This window comes from Anomalospiza imberbis, chromosome 4 (assembly GCF_031753505.1).
Source record: "Anomalospiza imberbis isolate Cuckoo-Finch-1a 21T00152 chromosome 4, ASM3175350v1, whole genome shotgun sequence".
Taxonomy (NCBI): domain Eukaryota; kingdom Metazoa; phylum Chordata; class Aves; order Passeriformes; family Viduidae; genus Anomalospiza; species Anomalospiza imberbis.
The window spans coordinates 50,521,355-50,540,166 of NC_089684.1; the positions used below are offsets into that span (position 1 = coordinate 50,521,355).

The window sequence follows — 18,812 nt, forward strand, 5'->3', positions numbered from 1 at the left end:
CAATGTGCTTCTTTCTGTCCAGTGTGAATAAATTTGACCAGTGGATGGAGGTGCTATGAGGGAGGGTCAGACAGAGACGGAGACATGACTGTGTGGTTTGTTTGAGCTTCATTTTCACAAGGAACCAGACTAAGATCCACCCACTAATGAAATATGCCCTGCTCCTGCTTATCTGGTGACACACCAGAGTGTCTCTCAGCTTCCTGGTGCATTAAACTTCATTTAATACAAAACCTGTCTAAGACCTGGTGTCACCTCTGCACTTCCTTCTCTGAGATCGCTGCACATAAAGCATTTCAAAAGTGGAATTTAAACTTAGAGTCCCTGACTTAAGGACCCAAACTTCACCTAGTTGTACGCACAAGTCAGCATCCCTGCAGCTCCAACCAAAGCCAACAGGAGCTGCAGTATTTTAGGCACGTTGGGTTATGGCAGCATTTTTTAATGAACTGTTGGTTCTTTTGAGACTTGAATTTCTTCATCATAGCTCAGTGCTCAAGAGGGATGGAAGAAAGAGAAGTGTGTTGGTCTAAGGCTGAAACAACTAATTTATGTACTTACACTGTGACTTAAGAAAGTTCTGCTCAAAGTGAGTTTATTAAGTGGAGTCAGGATGTCTGACAGGGAGCAGAGCCTCTGCAAATAAGACAAGGCTGTTGGTAGTAAAAAGTAGGAATCCAGTTAAAAAATAGCTCCTCCGGTTACAAGACTACTTGAAATATTGTACTCTGGGAATGTTTGTGTTTTAAGCTGTTTTAGTGTACAGTATAAGTCATTGACTTGTTGGGCTTTTTCTTGGTTTTGTTGTTAAACCTAGGAGGGGAAATGTTTTCCTCCACTCACTGGACAGCGGCCATGAATTCGTAATGACCGACAATGTTTCAAAAGTACGTGTGTATTTAATCTGCATTGAAAGCCATGTTTATATTCTTTCTGGAGGTTAAGGAAGTTTTTACATTGGTGCTGTTAGTGAAGTGCAAACTGCTGTGGCAGGGAGGTGAGGATCTGCCACATGTGGATGCTTTGCATCCCCAGATATGGTACCAGCTCAGCCCTCACATCTGACAGGCAGTCTTGTTCTGCATCAGCCTTTGTGACCTTGGCTCATCACCCAAATTCACTTCATCCTGTTTAGGTAGATTCCCCATCTCGGCCCAATGCAGTTGTACCACTTGTTTCTTTCTGTTTTGAAGATGAAAATGCAGGACCTCCGTGCCAGCAGGCCAACACCAAGCTCTTGTGCAGGCAGTGAGGAGATCTCAGCTGCTGGAGGAAATCACTAACCCTTTGAGCTTGTGCTCTACAGTATTTCCTGAGCATCCTAGACCAATGTGTTATCTGAGAATAAAGGTGCCTATTTCACTGATTGCTTTATGAATTTATCGTAGCTAAGTCTGCAGCGATTATGTTGGATCACCTATGGAGGCAATTTCCTCTTTCCAGGGGAAACTGAAGTAGAGAATGAGGATCATACAGAGATTAAAGTGCTAAACTGACATTTGGGAGACCTTAGCTCAATATCTTCCACAGACTTCATTAGGCAAAACACAAAGTCTCCCACTTCTACTGTTTCCAAAATGAATGTGGAGATTTCATTGAATTTGCCTTCTGGGGCAGCAAGTAAAACATGAAAGAAACTAAGGTGGTGGGGCTACATAAGTACCTCTCAGAGGCATCCAAGTGAATGTACTTGGAGAGCTTGAGTTCATGATCTTCATCTGCTTTATAGGAATGTAGATTGGAAGGAGCTGTGCTGATGCAGAAGGAGAATGAGAGAGCTCCAGTCGCTCACAATGGTAAGGCTCTACAATGAGGTCTCCTGATTCTTGAAGCCTACTTGAAGCAGCAGATTATTTTCCCTGATTCCCCTCTGTTCAATTACTCCAACCACTTTTCCTGGTGACCAGGCAAGCAGAAATACTCAACTCAGCCCATCCACTGTTATTTTTTCTGCTCTAACTCTGCCATCACTAACTTTGGAGTCTCTAGGGAGGGCAGCAATAGCAGTGGCATCTTCACAACTGCTCTACAAGTTTCATCTGTACAAAATGTACCATTCATAATGAATCACTTCAATGAAAAAATGGGAAAAAAAGACCAAAAACTTTCAAAAATCTTTTGGGCTTTAAAAGTTTAAGGAAATGATCACTTTTTTTGGCTACATAAGCTTCACAGTACTTCTGTATTTGGGTGGAACAGGATAATCCCCAAAAGCCACACCCAAGTAATTCCAGTATTTCTGCTAATGTGTGTACACTTCACTTCTGTAACCTGAACTAGCATGTTCCCAGCTAGCTCAGGTATTTCTGCATGGAATAAACACATTCCAGTTGCCCCTAGGACAATGTCCTGTCTTCTGACTGTCATTTACACCAACTGAAAGCATTTCCTTTTCCTTCCACCTCAGTTTTGCTCTGGTCCTGCTGGAGTTTGTATACTGGGTGGTGGAGGGATAGAGCAAAGGATAAAAGGGCTGTGTAAGAAGAGAGATTTAAAAGAATCTTCCAGAATCCCAAGGAAATATATGAAAGCAAGACAGAGGAGCATATATATGGATTGAACAGGGTTTAGGACGCTTGAGGGAATCCTTAAATTTGATTAGTCATGAAGGTGATCTAGAGAAATCTTGAATGGTACAATGAGGAAATGGGAGAAAATTTGAAATGTCTAAAGATTGAGTCTCTGGTCACATTATCAATAGAAGCATTTAAAGGGAAAACAAAGTGAGTTTCATAGCAGATTACATTTTCTGATTAGTATAATGGATTTTAATTGATTTCTTCAACTGGAAGTGCAGTATTGAAGAGACCATGCTCTTATCTTATCTTTTATGAAAAATAACAATTATCAGAGATGTGGGCAGGATTATGTTGCATCATACAGCTCAATCATATTTAAGCAAATCCTGGACATGGTAAGATATTAAGCCATATGTCTTCCTTTTTCCTAAAGTGACTCAACTGACTTCACCTGCCATCTCTTGGAGGAACATTTCTGGTCTCTTTCTGGGACCAGAAGAGAAAAAGTGAGTTCAGTCATTGCTTAGGATGAAGACAGCTACATCACACATATGTCAGTGACAGGTAAGACTGAACTAGGGAGATCCTCTTCACTTTTCTTCTTTGGAAGGCCATAGCCCTCAGATAACCAGAGAGACAGTCCTGATAACAGCAGAGGGTTTTAAGATTCTTGTGGCCTTCAGCAGCTCTGCTGCCAGAGCAAATCCCTGTCCTTCCTGAGAATTTCATCAATTGAAACTCCCCAGTACTGCCCAGTGGACATACTGATTCAGGTTGGCTCTTCAGGGTTAGTGGATTTTTTCTGGAGGTTGCTGTTTCACAGATGTAAGCGCACAGACTCTGACTCAGTGGAACCAGGTATGACACAGCCACCCTGGCAGCAGAATTTCTTCTTTCACGATGTTGGGACTCCAAAGTGTTCCCTTGGTCTGAGTGAGCAGGGCATGGTGTAAGGTGGTTTCCAGCCCATGCCATGCCTTCAGGCCATTCAGAGCAAATAAACATGGCCTGTGGGGGTCTTTCAAGACAGCCTGGCACCAGTCTTGAGCTCTGGGAGCTTAGTGTGGAGATGCACTGTGGTCTGTCCTAGGAGAAATGACCTTCAGGTAATATTAAGCTAAATGGTGGCTTGCACCATAAAACCCACCACAAATATTTTATTACAGCCAGGTAAAAAGGACAAGTTTTTGCTTGTGCAGAAGCTGGGATTTTACTGAGCTGAAAACTGAAATACACTTCAGATCAGGACAGCGCTTCACAGTTCCCACAATTTGTTGTTACACTGCATCCACCTCTGTAAGCTGCATGATCCAGTTATATTTATGTGTTTTGTCTTTCTGTTTCTAAGCTTTCTCTTTTGTACACTAATGGTGCGGCAAACATTTACAATGAACAATATGCTCTTCTCTTAAAAAGATTTTGGCTTCCTGGTTGGATTGATTAGCACATGGATGATTAGTACATGGATGTCTTTGGGGCACCGAATGACAAGACAGAGGTGCTTGTCTGTGCTGCCAAAAGGTCCACTTCAAAAAACTGAGACAAAACCCCAGGGAAAAATAACCCAAAACAACCAACAGTCCAACAATGGACTCGTAACACAGCTGGATTTGACTCAGACCTTCAGTGTTCGGTGTTAGTTTCTCAGAAAGCTAACATTGATTCAGAGTATCTACTGCAGAGCCAAAAGCTAAACCACATGGTGGGGAGGGCAAAGGGAGAGGTGGAGGCAATTTGCAAATGGAAGACTGTGTGCATTATTCAGGCTTTAACATTGCTTGCATTCATGGAGCAGTGCCCTTCAGTTTGGAAAAGCATCACAAGCACAGCTCCTGTTTGGCAGGATGAATGAAAGGCATCTTACAGAATCTGTATGTGAGACCATTAGTCTGACGTCCCAGGCACTGCAAAAGCTCTACTGATAAACCACACCTATTGAAGGGGACTGGTATCCTTACATCACTACATAGGCAAAGCCCTCAGATTTGTGCCAATAGGACCTTGTCTACTGTCTGCCCTCCTTGCCAACATTTTCCACTGTTGCCACCCAGGGGACGCAAATACAGGAACATCCTGGGGAAAAAAAAAAAAAAGAGAGAGAGAATAAAAAGAATGATTTTGTCTCATCATTTAAAAGGTAATTTCATAAAATTGGGCGTGGGTTCTGGAATTAGTGCACTGGCAGAAACAGAATCCCAGTCATTACACTGCAGTTCTCATCAGTAGCTCTTTGACTGTTTCAACAATGGAGGGCTGTACTGTGGACCCTCATTTTCTAGGAGGGTATGTTGTAAGGCCTGGAGGGGAAAGGCAACTCAAGGCTGTGGAGCTGTCTAAGGGGGAAGCCAAGATCAAAACCAGGTCTCTAGATTCATAGCCTTGTCAGTGGACAGCAGGGCTTCCCAAGGTTGTTTTATGCATCTGCAGATGGAACAAAATTAGTCAACAGGGTGTTAAAGATTCCTCTGACCATCAGCTGAGCCACACTCCTGTGTTATTCTGAAGAAAAAACCTGGCAGGTCTTCAACATCATGAAACCCTGAACAGTTACAGGCAGTGAGCACCCAGTTAGCTGTCATCAAACTGACTGATGCTGGTTCACTAGTGGAGAAGTAGCCATTTGCAGACAAAATGTTTTAGCTACCAGCTTCAGCTCTTGTAAACATTTAAATACAGAAACTGTTCACAATATTTTACCTTATTGCTTTGTGGAGTTACTTGTGTGTCTTGAAGTCTCTTCCTGAAGCATTTTGGATCAGTAACCCTTTGAAACACAAACCAAGTCCAAGTCCATCTTCGGATAAACCTCATCACTCTTAGAGCAGTTTTGTAGGTGTATTTGGAAGCAGTCCAAAGCAAATCCCAGATGAATTGCATAATTCTTGTGTAAAATAAAAACATATGGAGTAGGAAGATGTGTTTATGGCATTAGAGTAAAAGAGAAGAGGGAGAAGAGTGAATGAGAGAAAGCATGTTAAACATAAATATGATGTGATCCTACGTCAAGTGAGAGGCTAAACAAAATGCTGTGCATACAAAAAAGAAAACTGTTTCTTTAATAGCAAAATAGGCTTGAAAGATCAGGCTTCCTCATGTTACAAGATAATTGCTGTAGGTTGGAAGGGATGTCAGGAGATGTCTAGTTCAACTTTTTGAATGAGGTGCTTTGTCCTACTCTCCCCTTCTTGCATCTTTACAATTGATATCCTGAAATGACACTCCTTAGGGACTTCTCTTGTGCTTCTCAAAACCAAGATGAAGAAAAACATGAAAGTCTTCCTTTGGCTGACGCTGTTCAAAAAATCTGTGTCAATCCTATCCAAGTGGGGTATCATCAGTGTAATCCCAGTGAGGTGCTGCCATGGGACACCTGTTGGAGAATGCTGCTCTGCGTGGTCTTCTAGGTCTTTTACGTTTGTGGTGGCTTTGGCCTCAGAGGCTCCTTCTGGAGTTAGCCAGACAAGCTGAGAACAGGACACCAAGTGATACTTGACACTTTTCTTCCTCACCCGTCCTGATAAGAGAGATCACAGTTTGGAATCAAAATACCAGGGAAGTTCTTGTCTCCCCCCTGCCTGATTGCATGGAATGTTCCCGCAGCTTAAATACACATCAACACAATTTGAGAAACCCAAGATAGAGAGGAAAGCATATAGGTTCCAGCTGGGCTAAGGGACATTAACAGATGTATGGTACAAATTATTTCTTAGCACTCTTGCTGTGATTGCTATTTCTGTCCAAGATTTCTAGGCTGGTTTGAAGGGATAATTATTCACATAACCATGAGGATTCTGGGTTGAATATGCCAGGACTGTAGTGCCTCTGTGTCCCAAATACATGTCTGCTTGATGATCTAAGCAGAGGCTAGGTTAGTCAAATTGCAACTTTGAAAATATTCACACACACACCCTCATGATCCCAAATTTTTTTTTTCAGAAGTGCTTGGATGGTATTTTTATGACCTTAAAAAGATGTGATATTCAGGAGCAATGTGGCTTTTTCTGAAAATTGGGCTAGTAGGGCAAAAAAAAGTCTGAGAATTATGCACCAGGCTATGTGAAACTCCTGATGCTGTAGTAAAGCTTCTAAGGCCCATGAAGTATTTGAGTGGTATTTGACCATAAACCTCAAACACAGAAGAGCAATGTGTGAGGCATTAACACACTTTGGAAGAGGAGGTTTTTCAGCTAGGATGGGAGTACTAGGGCTCTCACAAAAAATGAACATTTGGGAAAAGCTTACATTATAAAAATGACTGCTTCTGGAAAGCGTGCCTCACGTCAGAAAAGGCCAGAATTTTAGAGTTATTTTGTAGCTTCTGTTGCAACTACAGTCCTATATGATTTTTGGTAAGTCCATGAAAGATGCCTAATTCCCATTAGTTTCAGCGTAAATTAGGTACCCAAGAATCACCCATTTTCACCTTTTATGTGTTTAAATACCTTTAACAGCCTAGAACTTCAAAGTTAGGCTGGACAGACTGTGAACTGAGTTGTGGGTATCAAGCTGTTATTCTACTATGACACCCAAACCAGTCTGCATTCTGCAGAAGACAGAAGTCTGAAAACAACAACAACAACAACAACAACAATCAACAAAAATAACCTGAAAACCACCCATAATACTGAAATATCATCAGCTCTTAGAAATAATTATATTTAAATTTGCAAAATTTGGTAGATATTAAAGAAAACTTCTTGGTGCAGGGCTCCTGCTAGGAAGCAAATAGGGTTTTCCACCCTGGAAAATACAAACTGTTCATCAACATATTATCAAAAGGTCAGCAGGAGATAATGATATTGATGCAATTACATGTCAGTCAATTAGTTATTGTTCCTGCCCTAAACAAAATGATTATTTTCAGGTTATGCTTGTTGTTAGATAATAACGGTGGTGACAGATGTCTAGAAATAAGGCAGTGCTCAGGTTGTTTCCAGGCAGAGCAATTCTGAGCTATCAATAGACCATTTCTCACGGAGGTACTAAAATTAACAATTAATTCGCCTTATTCTATATGGTATTGTTCCAGTGGTTTTGGGGGTTTTCCTTAGTGTTGTTGTTGCACATCATTAAGGTTTCTCTGATGCTGTTTGAGAACAATAACAGGAAGTTCAGAGAAATTACTCTTAATTACATATAACATAGTAGAATTCCTGTCCTGCTTTGATTAGAGCCTACAAGAGCCCCAAGCCATCCAGGTTGGCCACTTGAACAGAAAGACCCTTGAATTTGAGTCAAATCTCTAATGAAGATGAATTTGGAGGATTTACACACAGTCAAACATGGTGGCAGTTTCACCACCCAAATTTTGGCACTTAACATCCAGCAGGGAGTGTCCTCAGTGCCACTGCTTTTTATTGAATGGACCCAATGGAGTCCAAATCCACCATCACTCGAGGACCTCACAGCATTTAACTCCTTTGTGCCCCACCTCAACAGTAAAATGGAACAATAGTAAAATGAAAGTGCATATCTGTTTTTTTTTTAATATAAAAAACTTTTAATATAAAAACCTCTTACTATTGTATGCAATATTACTTAAGAGGGAAGGAGCCTTTTTTCCTCATAAAAAGAGAGAGAACTCAATACTACTCACCTTTCAGCAGGATACTTCTCTTCCTAACAAGTGCTCATATTTATACATTTTCATGTAATTAGACTGGGAAATTAACATCTCATAGGTCAGAACTTCCAAACCACAGCACTCAAATTGGGACAGATCATCACTGCTTATTTCTCTTTATAATGATTCTCCAGTTATCCAGTGGAGGATTATGCTACCCTTTAATAAAAGCTGTGAAGTCATTCCCCCAAGTCGGACCACATTCTTTTTCTGTAAAAGGAAATGGAAGAAGCGTGAGAATTTGAATGTGAAAAGACCAACAGATTTGCATTTCTAGGCTTCTAGTTCAGGTTCCTCCTTTGATGTTGACTTCTCTTCTGAAAGCTGAAAGGACTGGTTTGTCTTTAGTCTGTGGTACAGTTTTCTTAAATTAGAGATTAATTATTTGGGGGATTTTGATGTGGCTTGTTTCCTATGACCAGCACTGAGTCCTCCAAATTCATTTTCTTTAGATATTTGACTCAAATTCAAAGGTCTTTCTGTTTAAAAGGGACAAATTAAAAAGATGGAAAAGGAGTAAAGTTTTATATAGTCATCCTAACATCATTATCTTCCTTTTCTACTCTCCATCCCTTTACAAAATTGAGTTTGCTTCTCATTCTCCTCATTTCTGTCACCTGCCTTAATTTCATGTAAATACCAGGAAAAATACTGCACACCTTAGCCAGGCAAATCTCTCATTGAAACCAATGGAAATATTACCTGGATAAGGTTGAGAGTAGTTGGTCCTCCTCTCAAAGGAAAGGAAAAGAGTCACCAAGAAATCAAAACACTCTGTGTTCTTACTTATTAAAGAGGGGACAGGAGGTTCAGGAGGGTTTAGGTAAGATTTGGGGGTATTATTTTTAGAAGAAAACCGTAAGTTTGGTGTTGCTGCCAGCATGAGCACATGAAGTTTCAATTTGTGGTTTCTCTTTATGCAGTACATTTTGAAATTGGAATTTAAAACAAAATATACATCTCCCTGTCTGACTGTGTATATAACAATTTGTCATTTCTTGGTGGGAATTTGAAATTATTTTTGGTGTTCCGAAATAATCTTCTGTCCCTTTCCTTCACCTCCCTCCCCCCATCCCACTAACAAATTACTCTTTAATCAACCTCTAAAGATTTTTAGAACTTTCCTTACTCTTGGAGTAAGGAAAATAGTGACAGGAAATTAATAATTATTGAGGAATGGGGCTATATTTTCATTTCCTGGCCCCTTTGGAGTTAAGCATTGAGTTGGAGCTATTTGTCAAAAAATTGAACAGAGCAGTTACCTGCAGATTCATTTTAATGAACCCCATTCAAGAACAATGCTCTCTGAAAATACATATATCATTATGAGAATAGCAAATCCTCCTAAAGCCAGAGCACTTGAGCTTTATACCAGTGCTTGAATAAGAATAAAATCCCTCCCAAGGGAGAGGTCTGGCAGCACAGTTGGTGTGTTGCCCTTCAAAGCCACAGGTTTTGTTAGCCAGGACATCATGGGAGCCCTTTGGCCATCCCATGTGCTGAGTCCCAGGCATGGGAGGGCCTTCAAGTGTCTGACCTGGCTTACCTAATGATGGCACTGTGACCCCTCACAGTGGCACTGTGACCCCTCACAATGGCACTGTGACTCCTACCAAAGTGCTTGACCCCTTCACGCTGACCACCATCATTTCCCAAACCAACTTCTCACCTCAGCTCACAGCAGCTGCTGTTTCTGAGCTCCATCCAGGATAAAGGTGGACACAGCATACCAGGCATCTCCTCTCCACCCCTCTCCTTGTCATTGTCACCAAAGGGCCTGAACTAAATCATATTTCTGCTCCACCTTTGGAGTTAGGGCGCTTTCCTGAGCCTGATCCTGGTGCATTCTGCTGAGCTCAGGTGTCTGAGAACATTCAGAAGGCAGTACTGGGTCAGGGCAATGATCTCCCTTACACACTGTGCTGCTAATGGCTGAAAATGGATGCCTAGGGAAGCATACAAATACCAAATACAAATATCATTGTGTCTCCCTGAAATTTCCTCGAGCTCTAGGGCTTAGTGGCTTATGGATTTCCTGAGTCATTGGCTGCTGCTCCTGCAGTTAATACTTGGTTGGTTTTCCCTCTATGATCTGTTTGGTCTGGTCACTTTTTGATGCTTTGTAGACTTTTAGCCTCCCCAACATCCTGTGGTAAAGAGACCCACAGTTTAACTCAGTGTTGTATGAGGAAATACCTCTTCCTCCTGGTTTCAAACCTGCTACCTATTAGTTTCACAGTTGACTTCCATGAATCTGTATTAGAAAATGAATAACCTTTCATTTTCTAATTGTTCTCTCTACATTTCTCTCAATTTCATATATCAGAGGTGATTATTCCACATTTGTATGGGTGGCATACCATACCCTGAAAGCTTCTTTATACCTTTTCTACATCTGTATTGGGCAATACAAGTTTTTAGATAGTTGTAATTAATATTTTTTTTAATACACTTAGATCTATAGCTAGAAGTACCAAACTAGATTTTGGATAAGAACACTTCTTTGCTGCTTTTTTTATTTTAGATCTGAAGAGGGTTTGTGTACCCAATCTTATGGTTATTTTTTTTTTATTCTACTGACTGTTCTAATAAGACATGTCCATTTACAGGTCTTGTTTGTCTACATCCACTTGCAACTACAGTAGAAGTTTTACCACATAGTTTTTAAGGTGGAGAGTCTGGACTGGCGTACACTATTGGGGATGTGGTCGTGCCATAGATTTACAAAGTGGCATAAGGACTTTTTCTTCTTTGTTTTCCTCCCCAAGCAGCTCTTAAATTCAAAGAGAGGAGATTTTTCTGACTGCTACAGAACATCAAGTTGCTCTTTATAGAACTGTCTGCCATCCTTCCAAGGTCTCTTTCCTAAAAGGTGATGGGTAAGAGCATATCTGAAGAGCATGCCATTATGCACATTAATTGAGGGGGCTTTTTCTTTAGGTGCCTTACTCTGATTTATCAGTGCTGAATTCCATCTGGCATTTTTTCATCACTATTGTGAAGGTGATTTATTGCCTCTGCATATCTTCATAGTGAACTTTCATTTTTACCCTGAGGCAGTCCTGTCTAGGCTGGTGAGGAAGGTCTGTGCTTTCACCAGACACGGAGGTCATTTATGTATATAAACGTGTGTGTGCTGCACAGCTCCAGCACAAACAGACACTACTTGGAGAGCCCCTGGCAAACATCAGGAACTGACCATTATTTCCTACTTGTTGTTTCCCCTCTTTTACCCAGGTATGTACATGAAGGTCTTACCTATCTCACAGTGGATTCTCTAACAGGCTTTGCTGAGGGGCTTTGTTGATTGTGTTTAAGAAATCCAGTTAGACTTTGTCAACCAATTCTCCTTTGTCCATATGCTCACTGAATCCCTCAAAGAACACAGTGGATTACTCTTCCTATTACAGAAGCTGTTTGAATTATTTCCACATAAATTAATAAAGGTTATTTTCTCACCAATCATGTTCTTTTTCCTTACTATAAGCTCTAGCACTTGCTTGGTACCCAAACTTGCATGTTTCCACTTGAAGAATTTTATTAAAGGCAGGTTTAAATGAGAGGTCACACTCCACAGCCAGAAGATCCATTATTTCCAACTTGCCTTTCTTTAGAAATGAACAATATGTGATGCTGACAATTTGTTTCTCCTAATATTTCTTCTTTGTCCTTGGAGTTGAGGCAGACAAAATATGCATTAAGGCCTCATGGTGAATAAATATGAAGAATAAAAACTCATTTCTCTTTTATGCTGTTGCTTTTTCTCATTGATACTTTCACAACTTCACTGTCTAGTGGTCTGCAAAATCTCTGCAATACATTCATAATATAGCTAGGTAATTTATTATTGTTCAATCTTTATGCCTTTTTAAAGGTAAAAAGCAATTTTTAGATTTCTCTTTTTGAATCTACCTATTTCATAGAATCGTGGAATCACAGAATTTGGTTTGGAAGGGGCCTTAAAGATCACCTAGTTCCACCCTTCTGCCTTGGGCAGGGATACTTTCCACTACAGCAGGTTGCCTAAAGCCCCATCCAATCTGACCTGGAACACTTCCAGGAATGAGGCATCCACAGCACCTCTGGGCAACTTCTTCTAGTGTCTCATGACCCTTTATAGTTAATCTACAGAAAATAATTCTCTTCTTTTTCCTCAGTTGAACACAGCTTCACCTTTTTCAGGAATATGCCTTCTTTCTTCTAACAGCCTCTCTTATTCCATTACTTAGCCCTCCCATAGTTTGTTTGTTTCTTTGGTCTTTATATACAGTATTTTGATGGATAGTATGCATTTGATCAGAGCTGTCAGTAAGGAAGAATCCTCACAATTCTTTTATCTTCAAATAGTCTTTTTTGCTAGCTGGTGCTTCAAACCTCAAAGAAACTGGAACAAGCATGTCCTTCACCAGTTGTCTCCCATCCAATGCAGCTTTTCTAATTATTTTCTTAACTTGTCAGTCTATCTTTACATTTTTGCTGCTTTTACTTGAGTTCCTTCAGTTACTCATCTGCCTGCAAGGACTTGTACTGCTGATGAATCTTATGTTGATGTTTAGCTCTGCATCTGACAAGTCCTCTAAAATCCAAGTAAGGTCTCAGCAGGTTTGAGTAGAAATCTATGCAGAGATGTCAATCAACAGGATTGCTCAGGCCCACACACTGCTGTTTGTGCCTCCAGAGAGTACCACAAAACAAGATCACCATATAAATAAATAAACAGAGCATTTGATCCATTCTTTTTTCAATGCCATGTAAAGAGATGTGCAGACAAATGCAATATGGCCCAAGGTTGGCACTGGGGCAAGAGTCAGCAGTATTTGGGGCTGAAAACAATAATTTCAATTTTTTTCTGGGTGGTTTTTTTTTCTGAGTCCATCACCTGTATGTCTCCACTCAATGAATGTTCAGCAGTATCTTCAACAGAAAGAACTGACACCCTGATAGTCACTTGATACACAGATTTTCTAGGTTTTACAGCTTGATCTGAATTAGGTGTATTGAAGAGCTGCTTCTCTGTCATTATAAGTGCGGTCTTTGCTTTTGTGTCATTTGCAGAGCTGCAATGTGATTAGGAGGCAGGGACTGGTCTTGCCATTCATTCTGAAAGTTTATCCCCAACACAGAAAAAAGAGTACCTGGACCTTAAATTGAAAATTTCAAATCTGGCAAACCAGCATTTTCAAATTAAGGAAAAAAAAAAAAAACAATAGTGCCAATCAAAAGCACCTTGGCCAGAAATCTGGATATCAAGTGACTTGGGAAGGGACACATTTCTCAGGAGCTGAGAAGACATGACATCAGCTTTTTCATCCCAATTTATTCTCAGTGTCAATGAACCTTGTAGCTTTAAAATAGGATAACTCAAAGTCTACTACTGGCATCTCAGGGGATAGTAAATCCCAGCCATGTGATGAAATTCACCCTGCAATGTTCACAAACATAGGTCAGCGGGAGGCTAAATGGATTCATAGGGTTTGGCACGTGAGATGGAAACTCTGAAGATTACTGATGGGCTAATATCATAATATCAAGAAATTACTCTTTTGAGTATCCATGGAAAGTATACAGCAAACTCCTGGAAAACAAACTTTAATGTGAAGCAGCAATCTGTCCAAAACCTGGATTTATATTTCAGCTGAGCTTTATGAAGTGTTTTAGGAGCACAAGTCTGATGTGAAAATTTAGGTTCTTCAACAAGGTGTTGGCTCTGTTGAGTGAAGATATTCAGATCTGTTGGGTTGGACGAGGCAATAGGAGCCATGAGATGTAAAGTAATGGCCACCAGGAGATAATAAGTTTCAGAAAGGATTGGAAATACATATGTGAACACTTGCTTTTCACATTCTTGGCTAAAATTCTGTATTTACTTCACATTAGCACAGATGTTAATCAACCTACACATTTCTAAAACAATTTTTGCTTCACACAACTGGTAGAAATGGACTGTATGTTTTATTATTTGATAAAACCTTTCTAAAGCAATAATTTGTACCAGAAGCAGAGCTTTATTTGTATTTAGAAACACAAGGTGCATCCAGAAGTCCTCTCTCAAAAAAGGGGGATGATGGAAGCTAATTACAGCTCTCCAATTTGCAATACTAGTTCTGAGATTTTAGAAAAACTTAAAGAGTATTTGGGAGTGCCAAAAATTAATTAATAATTTTTAAGCAATTTGTGAATGCCATTACCTTACAATTTGAATCATGTGACATGTATGGATCATTGCTGTGATAAGAAAATAGAATTCCATGTCTGTTCATTAATTAAAACATTTCTCCTCCATTATACTTCTTCAGCATCAGAGCTGATTTTGAAAATCTTTATTTTATAACCATCTTCTTTGCAGAAAGAGTAGTGTCACCTGACATTTCTACCAGAAAAAGGGTCCAATTAGCAGTGGTTTGCAGGAAATAAAATTTAAAACCAGCATTGATCATGCACCAGAAATGTGTGCACATATTTGCAAACATCACTGGGAGCAAAGTCAGCACCCTTGAGTGGTGGGGACCAGACTGGAGGTAGAAGGGGTCTCCTTCACAAAGGAGATCTGATGGTATGGCACCTGCCCCTCACACTGCCAGACATTTCATTCCCTTTCTAATAGTTTTCTGTTTTGTGCAACTTACATTAGTTCTTAAACCTTTGGTTCTTAATAACAATGCTTCTTAAACCCTTGGTTCTTAATAACAATGCTTCCACCTACTTTTAGTATGGATATGAAAAAGGTGGTTAGCATATATTTTATACTTTAATACAAAAGATATTTTGACTTAAGAACTACCAGGTTTCAACTTCTGAACAACTGATTCGATGAGATGAGTTTGTTCAGAAGTGATGTGGCAGCAATAATTTATAGGCTGAGGGAGTGGGAGAGAATCTTCACATCCAGTACAACCAAGATATTGCTCCGTGCTGTGTCAGCCCTGATTTTACAACATTGCTTCCGTCATAAACACGTCTGTAAATCCTTGTTGGCTCACTTTGCTTTAGTGCTCATTTAAAGTGAATGCAGTTCTGTAGCATTTGAGAAAACACAGTGACAAAGTAAAAACCATAAAATTAAGCATAACTGAAGTGTTTGTTAAAACAAAACTGATGCCAATCTGGCACACTTGCATTTTATTCAGTTTTAGTGGTGGAATAATTCCCTCCAGCAGAAAACAAAACAAAACAAAACAACAACAAAAAAGCTACAACGACAACAACAACAAGCCCAAAGAAGCAAACAAAAAAAAGCAACATAACCAAACAAGCAAAATAAAAAGTCTGAACCTCAGAAAAGAAAATAATTCAGTCCAGGCTAAGGGTATTTCTAACAGTCCCAAAAGAAAAACTTCACATGATGGAAGCTGTTCTAAGAAACAAGGACATTAAGGTGTTTTCCACACCATTTCAGAGCTGTCACTTTCTATGATGACACTATTATGCCAGCTGTTTCAATCTTCTATGCCTGAAGTCAAGCCTTGTCATAGGAGCCTGTGTTCCCAACACCCCCAAGAACCAGAACTGCTTTCATAGGAACCAAAATCCAGATTTAGGTGTCAGCATACCTGTGTGTAAGTGAAGGCATATGTTTGTAACTCTGTTGATTTCCTTGTTAGGAGGAAGCTGATTGTTAATACCAGAGGGTCAAACTGTATGAAGTGAATTTGTGCAGGAATTCACCAAAACCACATCAGTTCTCTGACAGGAAGGACCTAAAGAAAGGAATTAGTAGGATCGGATGTGGTGCTTTCTGACAGACGGCCAAACCTACAAGGTCAAAATAAGAAGCCAGTGAAAAAATAGATTTATACTTAAAATGAAATGTGCACAATTCCCCCTTTTATTGCCATGCTCTGGATTAAAGAAATATTACATGGAAAGTTATGTATCTAAAAGCCCACGCTCAAAAAGCCACCCATTTTACCATAACTTAGTCCTCACTCAACAGTGCTGCAGATGCAGCATTTCTAATGGTATTTTCCCCACTTTCTTCCCCAAAGGGACCGGGATCTGCACGATTTTTCCCAGAGATGTACATCCCAGGCTGCTTTGGAGCTCCATGCATCTGAGCCACCACAGACAGTCATCACAGCCAAGGCTCCCTGCACGTTTCCCTCTCTCTTTACCCCATCCACCACCTTGCCCAGAGTTTTTAAGGACAGGGTGATATTCTTCAGCCTGGAAAGGGGATGTTCCCATTGCCCAAGGTGGACTGTCAGAAGTGCACAGGATCCCTCTTTCTGTATGAGGCTTTGCTCATGCAGACCACATAACCACAGTGATAAGTACCTGCTTCCTGAGGCAGCGAGCAAATGTCTTGCAAGAAGAGTGTAAGAACCCACATTTCAAACTTCAGCCTGAAAGTGCTGATCTGTGCTGAAAATAACCTCAACAGACTTCATGGGGAGGTTCATTGTTCTCTCACAGCCTCTCATGGCCTTAACTATTCCCTGGCAAATTTTCAGGTGGTGAGTAAACTTCTCATTCCAGTCTGTCCCTTATTTCCTGGTTGGGAGCAGTGCCTTGGAAAGAAGCCTCTTGTTCCATGTGCCTCATGTTTAACCTGATCCTGTCTTTCCAGGTGAGGTGTCTCCAGAAGTGAACATCCTACAAATGGAAAATATTTATCCTAAAAGATATTATCCTCCAGGTGAAGGGTGATTCAGAAGAGTTTCCAGCTCTGTCCTTAAAAACTGCTTTATTGGGTTCAATAATTTTCAACACTTGTTTTCATCAGCATGTTTTAGACATGCTTAGTGAGCTGTCAGCATCAAACCATCATTTCTTGTTCAGTTCTGCCCACCATGATTGCTTGAAGGCACCTGAAAGGGGACCACTGTCCAACTCTCTTCAGGAGCCACCTCACTGGACCAGAAGTTGATCCACATGAGGACAGAGAGCTGAACGAGGCACCAGTAAGTGCACCTGAGTTATCTGAGGGGACAGCAGGTTTCTATCTACCCATAAAGGACTTTTCATCACTTTCCTTTTCATACCAGCTGTGGGAAACAGCAAAGTGACTTGTTTACTACACATGGCTCAGCTTTACCAGGTAAGAAGTTTCTACTAGGACTTGTAAACTCTGTGGTGGCACTGGGATTAATTAACACCGTCTTCGTTCATGCTGCCTGCCCACGCCTGGGTTGCACTCTGCACATCCCTAGGCCAACCTGCAAAGCCTTTGCTCTGTTCTTTTACCCAAAAGGTCACCGATCCTTGCCCATGAACCAGAGCAGGAGGGAAATAAGAGGCCACAAGTTGCTGCTGAAGTGGGGCACACAGAGGCATGGGTATAGTGGTCCTGAGGTATCTGCTGAGGTGCTGTGGCTTTGGCAAGACGTCAAGATGCACAGCTGGCTAATATAGACCCTTCTTTTCTCCAGAGCCACCTCAGAACCAGCTATTGATTCTTAAGGCAGTAATATTCATCTGGCATCTCATTCATTCCAAGTTAATTGCTTAAATGGGTGGAAAAGGAAATTTGTGAAATGAAATGTGCTGCTGCATCAGGCATAAAGGAAACTTCGTCCCTATTAAGCTGAAAATGCTTCCCAAAGACAACACATAGGCTTTACTGTGCCGAGGCACTTAAGTTCAATTCTTCAGTGGGGCCACTGTTTAAAGAGAGCATTACTAACTCAGTCACAGCAAGCTTCTGTGCTTCAGCTTCCCAGTCACTCAGTTTACTCTTCAGAATGGTTTCCCCTACAGCTTAAAAATATAACCTTGGAAAGAATTGCTAAATAAGTAAATACTTGAGTCTACCAGGGTTTTCTTCCTAGATCCTAACCCTGGCACAGGTTGAAGCCTTGCAACTGTGTCCTATCTGCTAAGGAGACTTCTGTTGGTATTGAGTGGCATATTGTTTAGAGAAATAACACATTTTCGTTACGGAAGGAGAGAAATATTCCAAATAAGCTGCTGGTCAAACACACATTTTTATGTATGTCAGCAGCTTGAGAAGAATAAGGAGAAGGGAACAGTTTCATTTTAAGTGATTCACTGAAGAAAAGTTCCAGTTTACATTACTATGAATTTCTCCTTCAGAGTGCTTCTCATTTTCAGGATGCAATTTTGTACTTCCTTCTCACAGCAGACTTTTCACAATCTGTGTAGCAGTGCTCATTTTAGAATTGGCTGCTTCACCTCTCTAAATAAAGCTACTTTAGTACCTGCATTAATTCCTTGCACTGGCCATTACTAACATTGAAACATGCCTTTATGCAGAGATACTGCCACTGCAGCTATTCACTGAATTATTGAAAGTTGTTGGTGTCTTTTAAGGCAGCTCTTTTAATGTTTCCATTCATTATTTGTTTTTACTTGTGACCTCCATTGTATTGGCTCACAGTCAGGTAAGTCTGGAGAAGTTTCTTTTTAAAGCCTGATAAAGGCTTTAAATTAAAGGCCTGAATTAAAGCCTGATAAAGGTCTGAGGGGTGTTCAAGGGATTGGCCCAGATGCCATCCTGGGGTCTGCTGCCATCAGCTTTCCTGTGCCTGTGAGCAATTTTCTCCAGGAAAAAAAAAAAAAAACAAAAAACAACAAACCAGTCAAAGGAGACTTTAATCCTCTGTGGAGTGTTTTTTCTTCCTCAGCTCTGGTACTGCCGTGTGACAAGCTGTTCTCTCCTTACACCTTAGCTACCAACAGCCTCAAGGAGCCAATGCAACCAATGATTGCCA

At 40.6% G+C, this 18,812-nt stretch overlaps 1 long non-coding RNA gene across 1 annotated transcript; it reads right to left on the reverse strand.

The window, feature by feature from the left end:
- Positions 1-2,933: 2,933 nt before the first annotated feature.
- LOC137472929 (uncharacterized) lies at positions 2,934-9,645 on the reverse strand. The gene is made up of 3 exons (XR_010998490.1): positions 9,405-9,645; positions 8,112-8,352; positions 2,934-5,400 (listed from the first exon to the last, which is right to left on the reverse strand). It is a non-coding gene; the product is annotated as an uncharacterized lncRNA (long non-coding RNA).
- Between the last annotated feature and the right edge of the window lie 9,167 nt (positions 9,646-18,812).